General features: G+C 36.0%; 1 protein-coding gene across 6 annotated transcripts in view; it reads right to left on the reverse strand.

Annotated features, from left to right (window-relative positions):
* Positions 1 to 18,463, reverse strand: part of jeb (low-density lipoprotein receptor domain-containing jelly belly protein) — a 416,231-nt gene that overhangs the window by 256,479 nt on the left and 141,289 nt on the right. Inside the window, exon 1 of one of the 6 annotated variants that reach the window (XM_022081961.2) lies at positions 17,498 to 17,591. The exons of the other annotated variants lie outside the window; for them this stretch is intronic. The gene's annotated coding sequence lies outside the window, so the exon portion shown is untranslated. Of the gene's footprint in view, positions 1 to 17,497; positions 17,592 to 18,463 lie in introns of those variants that run through there. 6 annotated transcript variants of the gene reach the window in all.

Here is an 18,463-nt window from a genome sequence, read left to right on the forward strand (position 1 = left end):
ATTTACGCTGTTACTCTGACCCACCTACATTTCAGTAAATTGCATTAAACTTTACATAAAGACAGAGCTTCTACATCACAGAAAGAGTTGCAGGCGTATAATAGTTTGTACGGAATATAATTGATGTAAATGTAAATTAAAACATGGCGCGCACAATAACTGAATTATCCAAAAAAGATGTGATAAACAGCTCTATTTTTCTATTCTATAAAAAAACCGTGAGATAAGTTTATTTGTGACGAGAAAGTGCCAGTATATTGTTCTAGCTGCAATGGCCGTCACTGGTCGCAATTTAATAAAATATTCCGTGCGGTGGCGTGTTGATATATTCCATTTTCAGCAAAATCACCATCACAAAAGCTGGATGTAGTCTATGTTTAATTCAGTGGCAGTCGAACCCTACTGAGCGAGGATCATTTTAAAAAGCTTAAAACGCATTCCGAGCAGGCAGACGATAATATGTTTTTCATTCCACTGAACATATATTTTTATTGAAACTTACGATTCATTAATTGGAGCGGGATGTATTGATTACCCAAATGACTATCAATTTCTATAAAAGGATTTTGCCCATTGAATTTATCAATTATTGAATAAATTGTTATTCCACATTTTTAATTAAATATAATGAAAATTTATATTTTAATATACTATTGCCTATATATTTTCTAAGTGCGTTCTTTGCTAATGTGTTTTTTATATTCCTCAGTTTTTCGTGTTCTTTTATTACTGATATGCTTCAGCATCTTTGTTTATGTCTGTTTTGTGCTGAACTCTTGTGGTAAAGATAAGCGGCAGCTAATAACATAGTTTCAGTGACAAAGAGCAGTAAGGGAATGTATTATTTTGGTATTTCGGAACACGTTTCATACATCAATTTTAGATACTATCAGGTCAATACTTGTAAGATTTGACATCGACCAGACTACACAGCGCAACAACCCAGAAGACAGAAATCTTCATACTCATCGCCCTGATGACGGAGGCAGTATGACCTCTGAAACGTTGGTTAACATCGACCATACTACACAGCGCAACAACCCAGAAGACAGAAATCTTCATACTCACCGCTGTGAAAACCTCATCACCCTGATGACGGAGGCAGTATGACCTCTGAAACATTGGTTAACATCGACCAGACTACACAGCGCAACAATCCAGAAGACAGCAATCTTCAAAAACCTTTATGTTGTTACCTTCATATTAATTTATTTTTTAAGACTATTTCAGCGAAACTATTGTACTCGGAATAATTTTGCTTTTAAATCGAAATTATATATTTTAGTTTAAAATCTTCACTAATATTTATACTTGTTCTTACTTCTTCTTTCGTGTTGTGTGGAGGAGGAGCGGTTGACTACACGTCATCCGCGGATGTGTCTCTGATTTACTGAAAGAGTTTAAAAATATATCAGGGGGACGGATATATGGTACGAATAAAAAAAGATGCTCTATAGAAAGTAAAATAACCTGTAATAAACACAAAAAACTATACATCGAGACGTTACATAAGTTAAATAAAATAGTGTGTATTCGATGGGACCTTCGGGGAAAATGTATTACTCCAAGTAAATGAGAATTTGCAGTTTTTATAAAAAATATATAAAGGGAATATGAGTGGAAAATCATATGCAGGAAGTGGAAAATCGTACTTAATTTAAAAATATTAACACACATGAACATTCAGAGATTCTGAAATAATAAACTCAAAATTTTTGTAAGACGTTCCTATGTGTGTGTTATATATGCTGTAAAAGAAGAGTAGATTTACATCCAGAGATATTTCGAAATCATTAAAAGTACTTAACTGAAACTACCAACATGATATTGTCGTCAAAATATGCGCGTTAACAAATAACAAATGAAGGAAACTGCGCATTTGTTGACAACTGAAGTACGGCTATTAGAAAGTTACATCGAAAACTTTTTAGAAAGACAAATTTAAACAGAAGTTTAGGGTCAGAGTGTGAAGAGAATGTTTTGGTTATCGTTTTGCTGTACCTTGCAGCATGTTCGATTAACAACTGAAGCATGATTCGTATCATTTTAAGTGGAAGGCAGACTTTGAAAGGAATACAAAGTTTAAAGTACTGTAATGTGTTTTAAGTCATACATTTGTGAACGTTAATTTTTCTATTACATGTTCGATATTTTTACGAAAGAAATATTTCATGCCTCCTTTCCTATGGAAAGCTATATTAAGAACTCTAAGGTACAAACTTGCTCGCCTGATTTCACACAATCACGAACATGTAGTTCGGTTCACTGCGGGCAGCAAACTGAAGGAACAAATCTCAACTTTTATACTCTACTAACACGATCAGATGAAATTTCCTTTCATAATACGTAGTAAAGTTTTATGAAGAATTAAATTCCACAGTTTCTTGCTGCTATGTAGTTCGTAAGTAAGAACACTTTTGAGATAATAGTCAAAACTAATGCGTGGAAACATTAGCAAAGGAAAAGTAATAAACTTAGGAATGAACAAAGCAGTTACACTTTTCATGAATGAAGTGCTAACATTACAACAAAATTCCCTCAACTCAAATTACACAGTATTTGAGATTCTAGGTTTCCAAGACGGGCGAGTATGATCGTCTTCTGAGATGATGCGCCGAAACCTGTGGTACAGTTATACCACCATTCCTGGAATTAGTGTAAGTATATGTGACCGCATCAATTGTGTTAAGTGCACTATGTCACCTTTTGACCCTTCTAGTGACATACTGTACAGCAAAGTTGAAAAGCAGTAGCAATAATTTATCATTGTTTCAGAACAAAGAAACTCGGTGGCAGGTTGATTTTTTTCATTTTCAATAATTTTACACATGCTTAAACTAATTTTACATGTTCTAATAGAATTGTACAATCCAAGAAATAAAACAAAATACTTGTTGATTAATGTGCTACTACACATGACCACTCGTTTTGCTATTGCCAACTGTCCAGATCTGAATCACACAGACAAATAATATGGTCTACGTTGAAGAGTTGGGAGGCATCTAGAAACATTTCGTCCAAGATTTTGGACGTGCATTTCTTTCTGAGGTTCAAACCCAACAAGCGGAGAAAGATGGACAATTACTGCTTTGTAGATACATGGAAAGACTAAGAAGATATATGACGAATGAGATCACATTATAGACAGAGTTTTGGCCAAACAGTAACCAGTTAGACAAACCTGACATTGAGACTAGCATCGAATTAGACTAAATATTTTAAGAAGAATAAAAGTATGTCTGTAATGCATTAATTTCAATATTATGTTTATAATCATGTGAGAATACACCTTATACAGATGTAAGACTAGGACAGAAATAATGTTTTCGGAATGCAGAATATATCCCACCCACCTCACCCATGCCATCACGTGGTTCACCAGCACACATTTCGTGTGTCCGCATCAACCCTCACACCTCAGCAGACTTACCGCCGAGGGCAGGCAGCGGTATAGACCAGTTGAACTGGTTAGGGCCCTGAACCCTTCTGGACAAGGCTGTAAACAGTAAAATCCCTGCCTCTACACGGAATCGAACCCAGGTCGCCTAGCTCGTAAGCACTCACTGCATTTTATTAAACATTAAAAACCAAATAACACCAATATTTGTGTGCTGGTATTAGCTTAAAACATTAAAACACACGAAATCTGTTATTTTATATTTGTTCCGGCCTATTCTCAAGGGATTCACTCCAGGCAGCTTTGGAATCATTGCTACTCATCATAGACGCAACACTCATCTGGTTACCCCCGTGTTGTTAATTTAATATGGTCTTTATAGTAATTACGAATGCAAGTGAGGGTATAAATGGAATGTATTACGCAACAACTCCTGTGTTCGTGCTCTTCGAGAGGTTCACTAGCGTAACAAATGTTTCAGATTACAAAGCCAAGTTGAGAGCTGTGTTACAGTGCTAAGTGGAAATGCACTGCAAAAGCTCAAAGCGAAGAGCTGGTATTGCATCAGACAGTTCTGACGTAAAAACGGGATACCGTGTGCGCGTGATGCTACTGCGCATACCCTTCCTTGTGTACAGCATTCTCGCCACAGGCCAAGTTCAGTGCAACATCAATACCATGATACGGCTACATACGTAAAATATACCTAAGGCATCGGGAAATTATCAAGACTAATAATAATAAGAAGAACAGTTTTCACACAAAAAACATTAATTAGCAAGTATTTTGATTTGTTACTGTGGCTGGTACCACGACGTTAAAATAGTCATGACAGGAATAATCACATTGGACAGCACAGATTTTAAATCTTTCACGTCTTGTCTGACAACGAAGTTCACTTTCCGGCGAAACGTCAGGTTTATTCCAACAGTCCCTACAGTCTCGAAACGTCATCAAATTAAGTCCTTTCATTTCATACAAGGATTAAAAGTAACACTGATAACCTACAATCTAATGGTAAATCTCTGTTCAGCTGCAAAATTTCTTATGTACCGTAATCTAGAGTGTGAATATTGTTATTTTTCGTGAGATTTGAGGTTTTGAAGGCGGTGAGAATGAAAATAATCTTCTTTTTGGTTTCGGTGCCGTGTAGACTCGTCGGTAAATATCAACATTTTCCAGAAACTGTCTCCATCTTCAGGGCTGAAGTGGCGATGATAAGAAGTGAGAAATTTATATGGATCAGGGAAAGGGAGACGAATATTGAGCCAAACAAACGTTAACAGTCACCGACAAGACAAATTAGTTTAAAGTGGTTTCAAAATTTGTTTATAATTCTCTCAGCAAGGCTACGTTAACAAGTTTAGTGCGTTCATTTGACGCTGACTGAAATTGAAATTCATGGAAGAACTTTGGTTAACTAGACCCTTATAAAATCCTGAGAGTTTATACATCTGCCAATTTTAAATTTAAAATGTGCTTTGTCACACGTTCTGGGAATTTAATTTGGATTTAGATTTTACCCGCCCGACAGATGCGTCAGTTTCAAACACTCCTAAGACTCAATGGTAGAGAAAAGTTTAGGAAAGGTTTTCCACGCTGTCCACATACGAATATTTCTACTCTACCATTATCAAGTCCTCCTACCACCGCCTTCTCGACCCTACGCAAAGTCAATAACTGAAAGAACGGCGAAGTCTCGACGGACGACAAAGTTTCTGCCTTTGAATGGACGTGTGACCTCTTCCTGTCCGTTCATAAGACACTGTAGTCGCGGTGATATCGATTTTAACATTACTACCTTTAGCAAGCGATAGAGGGAGCAAAAACAGGGTGCGTGTTGGAACACCTATCTTGTAATTGGTACATAAATTGGTCTAACATGCCTCGAAAGTAATGGACTTTCCTGCGAACAGCAACTTGACGGTCACCGACTCAGGAGGAGGTTCCGACAGAAAAGAAGGCACTTCATTATGCAAACTTCAAATATTTTCAGAAGTGTACATAGTCCTTTTAGAGTAAAGGAAAAAGTGAGAATCTAAAATATGTAAATTAAACAGCAGTAATAAAGTAAAGTGACTGGTAATTAATTGGATAACAGTGGCTCAATTCTCTCGGCAATGAGTACGAAGATATTTGTCGTCTGGGTTGCAGCAAGGACCTCTGTAACGATGGTAAACTTCTACCAAACGTCACAGCACTACAACCCAGAAGACAGACATCTTATCCTAACCAATAACTAACTATAGTTCTTTCTTCCTGAGTTAAGCGGCCAAAGCAGGCTAACAGTTGCTCATCTGTATCCAGTGACAACGATCTTTACTTCCATAAATTTCTAAGCTGTCGGACCATTTCAATACTATTTATTTAGGATGATAATATTAAAGTGAACTTCACAGCACGGCACTGAAGGTGGAAGAAATAAATTAATGACTGGAATTGCAGAATCCGATACTCCAGACCATTAAGAATAAGCTCCCACCACAAAACGCTGCCATGAGACAGCTGAATTCTACTCAGTAATTTGCGTATTCTGCTTGTTTATGAAAACATTGATATACTGCAGTCATTCTTAATGTAACAAGCTACGTTCCCATTTTCTGATCTAACAATCATACCTCTTGTGCAACTACTCACCCTTGCATACGATTGCTCTGAAATGTAATCGAACTAGCTGTATATATATATATATATATATATATATATATATCGGGTCGCAGTATGCAGATGTGTGTTCGATATGCGAGCTGAACACATATCTACGACAAAACAAAATTTAAACTTAAGGTTCAATTTACAGAAATAGCTGTACAAGCAGAAAAAAGTAGTCAGAAATGTTATGAAACTAATCACGATTCAAAAACAACCACTTCCACAGGCCATTACAAACAAGTCGCATCAACCAAAATCTATATTAACTATCAACTGCAATAAAGCTTCCAAAATAAATGTAAATACACAAATATGAACTTGAATCCCGTGTAAAATATACCTTGCTCTAACCATAAGAAAGTTGACCCAAATACCAGACCCACCTTTCTTATGCATGCTTAAATGTAATTAGAACAATTCAGTTCCTTTGACCGGATTTTACTGAAAATATTTATTTGTGGAAATAATGTATTTGACCTACATCAGCTCTTTATAGGTAGCACCTTTACAGTATGTAATTGTACATTTTATGCTGATTTTAAACCGGTTTTCTTAGTAGCAGGAGAAAAGAAAGAACTTTTTAAAATATAATTATAACTGTCTATACACAACAGTTCCACTTTGTCTTATAGTCACTTTATTTGCGATGACATGTTTCGAGTTATAAAACTATTATCACCTTTCACGTTATTACTACACTGTTACTAAAAACTGAGATTCTAATCGTCTTAAATTAATATTAAAGGTCACTTAAAATATGTTAAGACAATTCACTTTGGTTAAATATAAGATTATAACGTAATAATGGGTTTATAACCCGAAATATATGGTCACAAGTGAAATGAATAAAGGCGTTAGTGAAGTTATTGCGTAAAGACGTTCAAATAATATTTTAAATTATTCTCGCAACAAGACACTCTTGCATAATCTCAGAAAGAAAAAAATTGAACTTCCTCAAGATTCCTTCACTATCGCTCACAACTTTCCCTATTATTTCTTTACTTTCTATTTAACCCTTTAAGACTCGGTGATAACTATATGTACCACCTTCTTCACACAGTTAATAACTCTGCGTTTTGTATATATGGGTTTCGGATTGTGCTCAGTGTAAACTGGGATTAATTCCTTAAACAGCGTCAACAAGCTGTCATTTGTAATGGTGAAGTGTTGTGTTTACTTCGCGGTACGGACTGATTTATTAAATAATATTTAGACGAGCTTCGGCTTCAAAGGGTTAATGTCATGTAATTCATAATCTTACTACGCCAACACCTAAGACTTGTACTCAGGAGGTGTTCCGTTCGAATGACCACAGCGCGGACTGATATTTCTTGTATCCGTTCTCACTCTCTAAGAAGATTAAGATGGGTAGTATCCTCAAATACACCACGAGTTACTGCTTCGAAATCTTTCCTTATTTAAAATTCGTGACCATTCTCCGATCTAAAACAACACTATACAGTCTCCACAGTTGATACAGTTTCATTAAATGACTTAAGGGCCGAAATGTGCAGCTGACGTAGTGCAGCTCATAGACCCGTATATGAAAAAATTGTTCTGTCGGAAAATTTCTAACAGTCTTCGTTATTACTACAATTATCAACATATTGAGCACCATGATGAAATCAGCAATATTAAACTGGCCACGTGGATAAATATCGTTCATAATAATTTCATAGTCACTCAGGTGGTTAAGAAATTATCACCCTTTCAGCGAAACCGAATATTGACAAGACGGTTACTCGAACATTCCCTTAGCCAAGTAAATCCGCTTCACACACACTCAAATCCAAATTCTTCAATATACCTTTTATATTATCCTCTAATTAATGCTTAACTCAACTAAATGGCATCCTTCTTTCAGGTTTCCCGGTTAAAATTTTATATGCAATTCTCATATCCCCTGACTGAACGTCGCGGTCGAATATTTAATACTTCTTTTTTATCTTGCATTCGTGATTTCCTAGGCTCAAATCTCGGCTCTGAGAGCAGCTACCCTTATCGAGTTTTCGGTGGTTTTCATCAGTCACTCAAAGACACGACCGCTTCTTTGAATGTCGTCAAATTCATTAATCACACTATAATTCACGATACATAGTCTGATCTAGTACGATAGTCGTTAAACCACAAACTAACAAACAAACAAATCTGTACGCGCTGCGTGTCCATCAGCATCATTCATCTCATCAACTGTATTGAAATTAGAGCGTTGTAACATTCTGTGAGCACGGTTTGACAAAAACATGCTTTGTGTTCACGTAAGCTTGATATAGCAACACGAAGTGACAACTTTGCATTGACATCAGAAGGTGGGATGCCTGAAGGAGATCGTCACAGAATGTGGGCGACACGGAATGCTGTATCAACAGCCAGAAATGTAAAAGAAATTGTGTCAAAAATGAATTTTCTATTTGCTGTCGACAGTATTCGCTGCGTGAATGGGACGATTCGTAGTCGGGGAATACGAAATAATAACTATTCTTACAAACACAAACACAATAAACATCACACAAGGGGTGTACAGTAAATATGGACTACATTCGTACCTCTTGCGTAAACGGTACACAGATGTCAGTGTCATCACTGACAATGTAATTATTACGACATGGTGTAGGCATATAGGACCAATGGAGGTACAGATGCACGCATATATTTTCATGGTTGGTGCTGTAAGCACATTAAAAATTTTACAGTTAATTTTGATTCCGCACAATTCAGATGAAATCACCTCAGATAAACTTTAAATATAGCTAATAGACAAAATGCTCTATTTTAGTAGCAGTATTATGTTTTGTAGCTTGGTTAACAACGCTGTCAGTTGCTCACACCAGCGTCAGATGATGCGGCGATTAATGAATGATAAATTTAAAAGGGCATGGACGGAATCAATCCTGGCCTAATTTAAGATACTACCCCGGAATTTGCTTTTAGTGACTGAGGAAAAGAAACGAAAAACCTCAGTCAGGATATTCGGTCTCAGGACGATTCTTTAAGCCGTGATATTCCGAATAAGAAAACAGAAGTGTTAATCATTCGATATAAGTTTACGTTCAGTGACCATTATTACTTATTATATTACTTAATTATATTAATATCATAATTTTAATAGTTAATGTGTTTTTCAGTTGTACATAATAGTAATAATTTTATATCATGTCACCCGAAATTATGAGTCATAAATACATATATCACGTCTAAAAAGGTCTATATAATAATTCTAGATGCAATAATGGTAATTATTTTAAGGTACAATTTCAGCTCAAACGAATGTGAAGTTTATGTTCATACACTTCATATTCAGTGTATACTCAAAATAAACAGACCTTAATTGTTTCTCTACCGACAAAGAGCCGCCGAAATATTTTCATGTTTTTAACACATCAGAGCATTTTCCGACGTAATAAATTATAGAGGAAAGAGCAGAGAAGATTTGTTATTTTCGCTTTCAAAGTGTTATCCGCGCTAACACAGTTAACACAAACGCTTCGTTCACCCTGTTTTTAAATCATTCTTAGGAAGAAATCATTCCGCTTTGAATATTAACGGGCCTTTTATACTAGTATACGTACAATATAGTTAAATAAATACCTGCACACTCTGAAGAAAAAATCACGATAATATGTAGGAGATTACAATATCTTGTCTTATTGGTTGTTGACAACACTGGAAGAGGCAACTTTACTGTCGTGAGAACTTCAAAATACCAGTCCTAATTTCAGTATCTGAAGCAATTCTTATAAAAATTATACACGTTAGTATGTCCAGTCACTGTGAATAATTGGTAATTTTGAAGTTTTCCTCAAACGGTTCTCCGGCGTGTAGGTCCTTCGAATTAAACGCACGCGGGCGTCGAGCAAAAAATAACTGGTCATCCCTGGTTGTCTCACGACTCCGAACAATGTTACCTCTCTTGATAGGAGGTCTAGCACTCGACATTGGCAAACAGTCTCTAAGAAGTCCCTGCTTCAGCAAAGCTGCCGCGTTAAGATCACTCTCCTCCCTGTCACGACTGACACTGAATATATACACACATACCCTCGTACGTACATACCTACATACAACAACCACCACATTCAGCACTGAAGGCATCCAGTTCTGAAGGTGGAGACGATTTGCTGAAGACGGAGAAGATATGTTCTGTCGAAACGTCGGTAACCACCACAAGACTACCTGACTTCACAATCCGCAAGATCACAAGTGGCATATTAAATTGTGTGAGAATCTCAAATTTCAGATTGACAGATGAACATTACAATGAAATTAACAGCAGATTACTTTCGGGAACTCTACCTATTATTCAGTTGAGGATATTTTAAAGAATTAAATTACGCGCTACTATATTGTGAATGTGGTTTTTGGAAGTGTGAAACTAATAAAACCCTGTAAGTGCACCTTTTGTTTTACATGTGTGTGAGACTTTGTTTTTATTACAATGAAGAAACGCAGATTTAAAACGGACGGAATAAATTGCTTAACACAATACGTGGATCTAGGAAGGAACGAGGAATATAAATGTGGAAAAATTCACAGAGAATAACTTTAAAAATCACACCCTTCAATAAGTGGATAACTCACAGAAAATTAGATGGATAAGACATGCAAGACACACGAAATTAAAAGAAATTAAAATTGTACACAAACGTTTAGTCAGAAACTCTTAAGGAAAGAGGTCACTTGGGTGTAACAAAAGTAGATTAGATGATAATATTAAAATTAATGACATATAAATATTCTGTAAAAAAAAGTTGGTGCTACTGGAACCACATGAACGTAGAGACACTGTGTCCATCTTCATGGCGTAACTACCAACAGTTGAAAAAATATTTTGCACTATGTGATTACTTAATTTTTCAATACTTTCTTCTGCCTTCGGTATGTCCAATTTTATACTTTCTTTTAATTAAAAATTTTGGAACTGTAAGAAAGTTCACTTTTATAATTACAGCATCCATATAAATAGACTTAGCGAAAACAATGAATAACGAGGTTATTAGGTTCATCAACATATCATTTGTAGTAACAGCATTATCTGCTCACAATTTCAGTACAGGTTACCTGTATGCAACATTAAAGTTAAAACGATAAACTTGCTTCGTTACGCGAAAGGCGAGTTTAATCGCATCTCTCTTGTTCTTGTTTCTACGTCGAATTCAGGTAGAAAATTTTACGTTCTACCTCAAAACAAACAATATTCAACTGCCTGCCCTTGTTACCTCCTGCAACCATTACTTGTTCAAAATATCGAAGCCCTTCTACCTACACGCAATAAGACAGACTGTGTGTTTCTGTTTCAAAAGGTCGCATTCTCCCTCTAGAAATTTCATTTACGTTGTATGACTTCAGGCGTCCTTACAGAAGACTGTTCGTATCATACGACTAAAGAGATCTTCGATCACAGATGGTAACAAGAGTTTTAAATCACCTGTAGACAGAAGAAAGTGTTTGTGTCGGTTTTGGATTTGCAGTTTCGTTGGTTTGGCTGTTGTTATTTGTTAATGGATTGCGTAACGATGACATATCAACTGAAAATATTATTTAGGGGCCGTAGTCTATTTCCTTCCGGTAGTGCTCTGAATGAAGTACGTTGAATTTTAGAAGCAAAGTTTCTTCCTAGTGAAACTGATGCTAGATCATTATTAAGGCAACTGAACAATTGATTCGCAGATATACTCCCTCATGGACAATCATATATTTTCTGCTCCGGCTATAGGGATTAAATGGTTCCATTCATCTTTCTGTCGGACATCCGTGGCGTCTTATTCCATTTGATTCATATTGATGGAACTACTTCGGAATTCGGCTTTCAGACATTTTTCTAAATTCTCGAACCGTTTTGTTTGACACTGTCTTTGCTACTTTACTGATAGATCTACTTATTATTCCCCGTTCTTTCCAGTAACTTCCTTTCGATTAAAGTTCGTTATTATGTGTTTTACGACCGCTTTAAGGAAATGCATTTTGGTATCCATTCTTTTCACTTGTTATTTTGCTGACGTTTAGCATTCGGATCAACACAAAAAACACAGCAATGGTTTTTGTTCTTATTATCCTAGGAATGTGTTACTTTATAAAAATTATAATACTTGTCTACTTATATTATTGCTTTCAAGAAGAACCTGAGTGAATTGCAATCCAATTTACGGATGTATTGTCCATTATTATCACTAAAAATAATTAAACATACATTTTAGAAAAGATCTGACGTTCTAACGGCGGCGGTGAAATGTTCAAAGACGTATTCTGGGCTCTGACACCGTATAAACTTACAGGTAAATACTAACATTTCGGAGAAACGTGCTGCCTCCATCTTCAGTCGTGAAGAAAGGGTATGAGCTTTGGGTAGCGTCCAGTGCTCATACAATATTAATTAAAATTCTTTCATCACTACTTGGTGCAACAGCAGTAAACATTTAATATATTTGTAATCTCTTATTATATTTCCTACTTAGAACCTGAATTCAGCGGAAAGTAAGAAAAATTTTGCGTTTTCTTTTTGTAGTGCAGTAGGTTGAAATAATATAAATACTGTATAAAATTAGATATTATAGATCAAACTTAATTATAATAAACAAGTACCGTTGAATTAGGCATATTATAATAAATAAATAAGGATGCTGAGATATTTCCTTAAATTAGACATCGACTATTTCCTTTCGAATCTGATCATAACGTGTACATTCTACGAAAAATAAAATCAAAATTTTAAAATGTTCTAATAACAGAGAGAAATTCCAGTTTCCGAAGTGTTGCAATTTTACAATATTTGGCCGACGGACAATGTCCAAAAGAACATTTTAACATGCCGTAAATTTGTATTACGTTCAATACCAGTTTGTTGTGTTATTCTGAAATAATACGTTACATTTGTACCCCACAGTAACGCAGTCAGAGCTCATCTGATATTCTCTTATCTACTATTATGAAGAACAAGTTTATGATGATTATACCTCCCACTCTATCAGCATAACTTCTAATGGTAACTACAATAAATAAAATCCCTCTTCTTGCGAAGCTGCAGACCTGCTTTTCGCCAAATGAGGCCCAGGGGTAACATGTTTCAAGGGAAATCTTGTAAATATCAAAAGGATATTCCAGTTCTGTACAGTAAACCCACCCACGCTTTCAAATGAAATTCTCCAGGGCGAAATCTCCCTCTGGACAGCGGAATTAAGAACTGCTCTATCGACCCTATACTACACAGCTTCTTCTCGGAACTTTGGGCGTGCTACTGAAACCTCAAAGCGGTCTTCGTTTCACACGTAAAACAAGAAACAAAGTAGCAATTTATAGCATGGGGAATTATGACTTGTTAAAAGTCACTAAGAGACGTGCACACGGTTTAAACCAAATGATATTAATAATTAAAAATACATATTTATAATGATAAGTTATAAAATAATTATTAATATTTTTTTAATTTTGAAGTATAAAGAAGCGCCAGGCTATTGCCTAACTGAAGGTCTGTTACAGCTTTTTCTGGATTGAACAAAAAATCGCTGCGAAAATAGTAGGTTTCAGGATCAAGAATCGAACCCGAGACGTCTAACGTGCTAACTACTGTACCGCGATGAGACTGAGTGGCTTTCGGTTTAAAAGTCTGAAATCAAGTGTTCCAAATTTACATTTACAAATAATTCAACTACGCTCGATGGAGTGAAACTACTTGAGGATATACGACAAAGGTACGATACATTACGGAACGGAAGTGTCTACTTCAAGGTAATAAAATGGAATACATCTGCAACCACTGAGGAAAATGGTAATGTTACCAGCGTCAATTCGAGTTAAACTGAAACTGCTTTAATTTTCTTTCTTGCTTTCGCTAGTAATAGTGTTCGTTAGGCTTCATATATTATACAGTCCATTGTAATGGCTGCATCCAAATTCGTATCCCCAATTATCCGTGTGATCTGCAGGTGTTGTTCACACAGCGAGCAGACGTCCATTCCAACAAAATTCTGCTTTGTCACAGACACGCGCAATGCAATCACACGGACTGGAAAATGCCCTTTCAAACTCAATTATTCTTGGGGTTCAGACGACCTCGGCCCGTGTCGCTACATTACCCTGTATGTCCCAGGTATTAGCCATCCTCTCACTTCGTGATGGAGTTGTATCATCATAATGTCTAAGGACACATATTATTATTATCATTTTATTTTAATTATTAACCTATCTGTTTGCTAGGAACTCCATCATTATCCTATATATTCACCACTTTATAGGGTATTTACTTCTATATACCGGAGACAAATCTTATCCCTTAGGTACATAGTGCAGCAGCTATTTCCGAACTATATTTTGTTTTTAATACGCGTTACATGTATTATATAGTTTTATTGTTAGAGATGACTACATATTTTACGACAGCGTCTTTTGAATGATGTATGAAGATCCTAAAATGGCAGTTTTCTGCAGTTTCCTGATGTTGTGTACGCCCGGGATATTTGCCAAATATTTTTTGAGTGACTTGGAGACAGTTCTAATTACTCCTATAATTATTGTGGTTACTTTTGCTTTCACTTTCCACATTCGCTCTATTTCAATGAGAAGGTCCTTGTATTTCAAGATCTTCTCCGCTTCCTTCTTAATCACATTCCTGTCAGTCGGCATTGCTATATCAATTATTATTTTATTAATTATTAACCTGTCTCTTTGCTAGGAACTTTATTATTATTATTATTATTATTATATTTGTATTGTATTTACTTTATTTTCATTGTGCTGTGTCTGTAATTGGCCATCTGACTATTAATGTTAATAAAGAATTTAATTGAATTATTATCATTATAGCAGGTGTACAAACAAAAACTGTAACCTCCACAACTCCACACAATCAATTGCTTTAAATCTAATGGTTTCCAGAGATCCAAAGGCTAGATAACTTACCACACTATGACAAAAAATGAAATACGTATTTTAAGTGATGGGCTGATTTTGTGTTGCAGACAAGGAACACGGAGCGCTTATTTCTGACTCCATGGAAAAGAGTCATCTTGAGAAGTTTTTAGTCTATCAGATTTTAAATATGTTGCCAGCCTTGTATGGAGTCTCAAACCTATTACCGTCCTCACAAAAGCCCGACACCGGACCCTATTCTCAACGACATGAATCCAATCGACACACATGTTGCTAGATACACATTTACTACGAGAGTTGTATCAGAGACGAAACACGTCACCTACTTTACATTCGCTCCAAAATGGAATTTTCCCTTTGGGTGTTTCGACTATAACTTCAAGTTAATTTCATATTTCCCCACCTCTTATCCTGTTTGATCTAATCACCATAATAATGTTTGGTTGAAGAGTTAAAGTTGTGAATCTCCTTATTCGTCACAATGTAAGACCAGCAGAAACAACCACGTCGGGAATCAGATGATATGAAAGGGATTTTGTGACAGTGATGTGCCAACAGTCGGTTGACGTTAGCAGCACAGCTGGGAGACCTACGAGACGACAGGTGAATGTCCCACGTCGACCTCGGAACTCAACGCAAGGGCAGGTCGCAGCGTGCTGGAGATGTTACAAGCCGTATGAAATCTGAGTCCAGAACAGGCGAATAAAACAAATGAAATGGTCAAAACACGTCAAACTAACACAATCAGTAACCCAGAAGAGTGTAATAAACCGATACTCTTTTTATCCACACCGACTACATCGATTATTACGTCATCATTCACTTGTCTCTCGCCCTAATGGAACAACAGAACGAAGGCGTACAGAGACAAACTTCTACGAGAAATGTCTGGAACCAGTGGAGGCGAGGTATGAGAGGACTGGTGAATAATACTTATTTGACTGGCTCTCAAGCCATTTAACGACGCCGAATCATAAGGAAAGATAAACACGAATGTTGAGTATGATACGCTCTTGTGGTTTATAATAATGTAATATCCTGGTAATCGGCTAATGACTCTGAACGAATTAACGATGCAGAAGTATCAGACAGTCCGATTGATTTTTCAAGCGTACAAGTGTAGATCTTGACATCATTTTGCTGGGTAAACCATTACGTGCTGAGGAGTCTAACCTTCGTACACACAGGTAACTTCACATGTGATACGCACTGAATAACTGTCACAATTTTAAAATCTTCATTTACTGTTGTTAAGGTGATAAATCGAGACGGATAAATATTTTCAACGGTGATGTCATCTACTCTATCTGTATAATTTCCAATTCATTACACATTAATCACTCTATCAGTTGACTGAATCAAGTCAATCCTACTGTTAATTAATAAACAATAAATACGTTCTTTAGGCCTTCAACGAACATAATATGACATGAAGATGTTTTCTGAAAGAATAATACATAGTGTGGCCTGTGCAACAGCCTCAAACAATCACTTCGTGAGTGAGCGATCACCATCATAATCATCATCGTAATTTTTATCATCGTTGTTTCTGTTCATGGCACGACTTCCTAAAGCAGAAAGTTCCATTTCACGTGTTTTAGATTTTTAGTAACACGTTCTTTTTTAGACACAATTACTAGTTAAATTAACACTACTTTGATTACCTCACGACATGTTTATAGTGAACACAGTTTACTCATTTGTTATCGTAATTATCATTGAAAAGGGATAGTTTTAAATGCATTTTAAGAAAATATATTAGGATTGTGTAAACTAGGATAGTCTTGAATGAGAATAAGGTCCAGTGGCAGGTTCTTATAAACACGCTAATGAACCTTCGGTCTCCATACAAGATAAATAAATTTCTTGACTTCTCAATAACTCTGTACTCTGATAATAGTTGGCTGATTGGTTAGTCAGTAAATATGGTATTACGAAACGTTCTAAAGACATAGAGCTTGATAAATGAGCATAATGTTCCGGGTTCTTTAAAAGGTCTAAACGACCTCCGTTGAGAAAAAAATGCACTGTATTACTACTGAATGACTGCATGGAAGAACGTTATAAATTATTAACAAAGAAACCACATACAACGTCCTGGCAGGCGATGTTTTAAATTTAGTGGATTTGATATTGATCCAGCGCCCAACATATCTACCGAACGTTGTCTAGCATTTATTTGCACTGGTTTATTTAAATATACTCAACACATATTATGGCAGGATAATTACGAGCTGTGAATTTTAAATAACGTTAACGAAGCGGTCACAGACTCTGCGGAACTACTTCATATATTATCTAGATTGTCTGAGTAAAATCATGAGAGACTTCAATCAGGATATGTGGTCTCCGAACAAAATATTAATTCCAGCTCCATATCACCTGAAGAGAAAGTAAGATTTTAAGCCAGTACCCTGAAAGATCTGGTTTCAAATCTCGTATCGGATTCTGCGAAATTTATTCGCCAACTGAACGCGTTTCAGCTTCTCAAGAAGTCTGCTCCGTGGAGTTGGTTAATGACCTAAAGACATTGCACGAAACATCGTCTGTATAACAGTACACAAATAAACTCGCACAGACGTAACATACCCCGTTGTTTTCTGTGTCCAGTCTGTCAACTGCAGTTCAGCACGGGCTGCAAACACTATAGTTGGTGCATGAATGTAGTAAGACTGACTCCACCCGTAAAGTACACGTGTCCCTAGTCCAATGGTTCCGACATGTGAAGCAGTTACGTAATCCACTACGCACGATTCCAAACCAGTTGAAGAAAAGTGGAACGAGAAATAATTGTAAACGTTTGTTCAGTTCAGAAACAAAATAATTGCTGAGATGCAGAGAATTCTTTTTCGTTCAAAAACGAGGGAAGTTTTAAGTGTTATAGTTGATTCCCTGTTCGCTTCCCGCCTTGAAGTATTTTCAGAATAAGAACACTCTGAAGTTTCTACAACTATTTAATTACAAAACAAAAGAGCTCTTTAAGTTCTACTGATTCGTATTTCGGAAACTTTAAAATTCCAGTTCAATTTAATTTTACCAGCTCATCTTGTAGAGTTAATTCTATAACTTAATCTTTCTTTGCCTCTCTCGTGTAGTCGATTGAAAGTATTTATTTATTTTTTATTTATTTATTATTAACTGCAAATGGGTTTTTACCCGGTGGCAGTGGTACTACAATAAGACACAACAAAACAATGAGACAGAACAAAACAGTAAGACACAAAAAACATAAGACACAACAATACAATAAGATACAACAAAACTATGAGACAGAACAAAACAATAAGACACAACAAAACTATGAGACACAACAAAACAATAAGACACAACAAAACAATAAGACACAACAAAACTATGAGACAGAACAAAACAATAAGACACAACAAAACTATGAGACACAACAAAACTATGAGACAGAACAAAACAATAAGACACAACAAAACAATAAGACACAACAAAACTATGAGACACAACAAAACAATAAGACACAACAAAACTATGAGACACAACAAAACAATAAGACACAACAAAACAATAAGACACAACAAAACTATG

The sequence above is a fragment of the Zootermopsis nevadensis genome, unplaced genomic scaffold, assembly GCF_977971745.1.
Source record: "Zootermopsis nevadensis isolate Lab colony 2312 unplaced genomic scaffold, Znev_1.0 Znev_ptg000061l, whole genome shotgun sequence".
NCBI lineage: Eukaryota > Metazoa > Arthropoda > Insecta > Blattodea > Termopsidae > Zootermopsis > Zootermopsis nevadensis.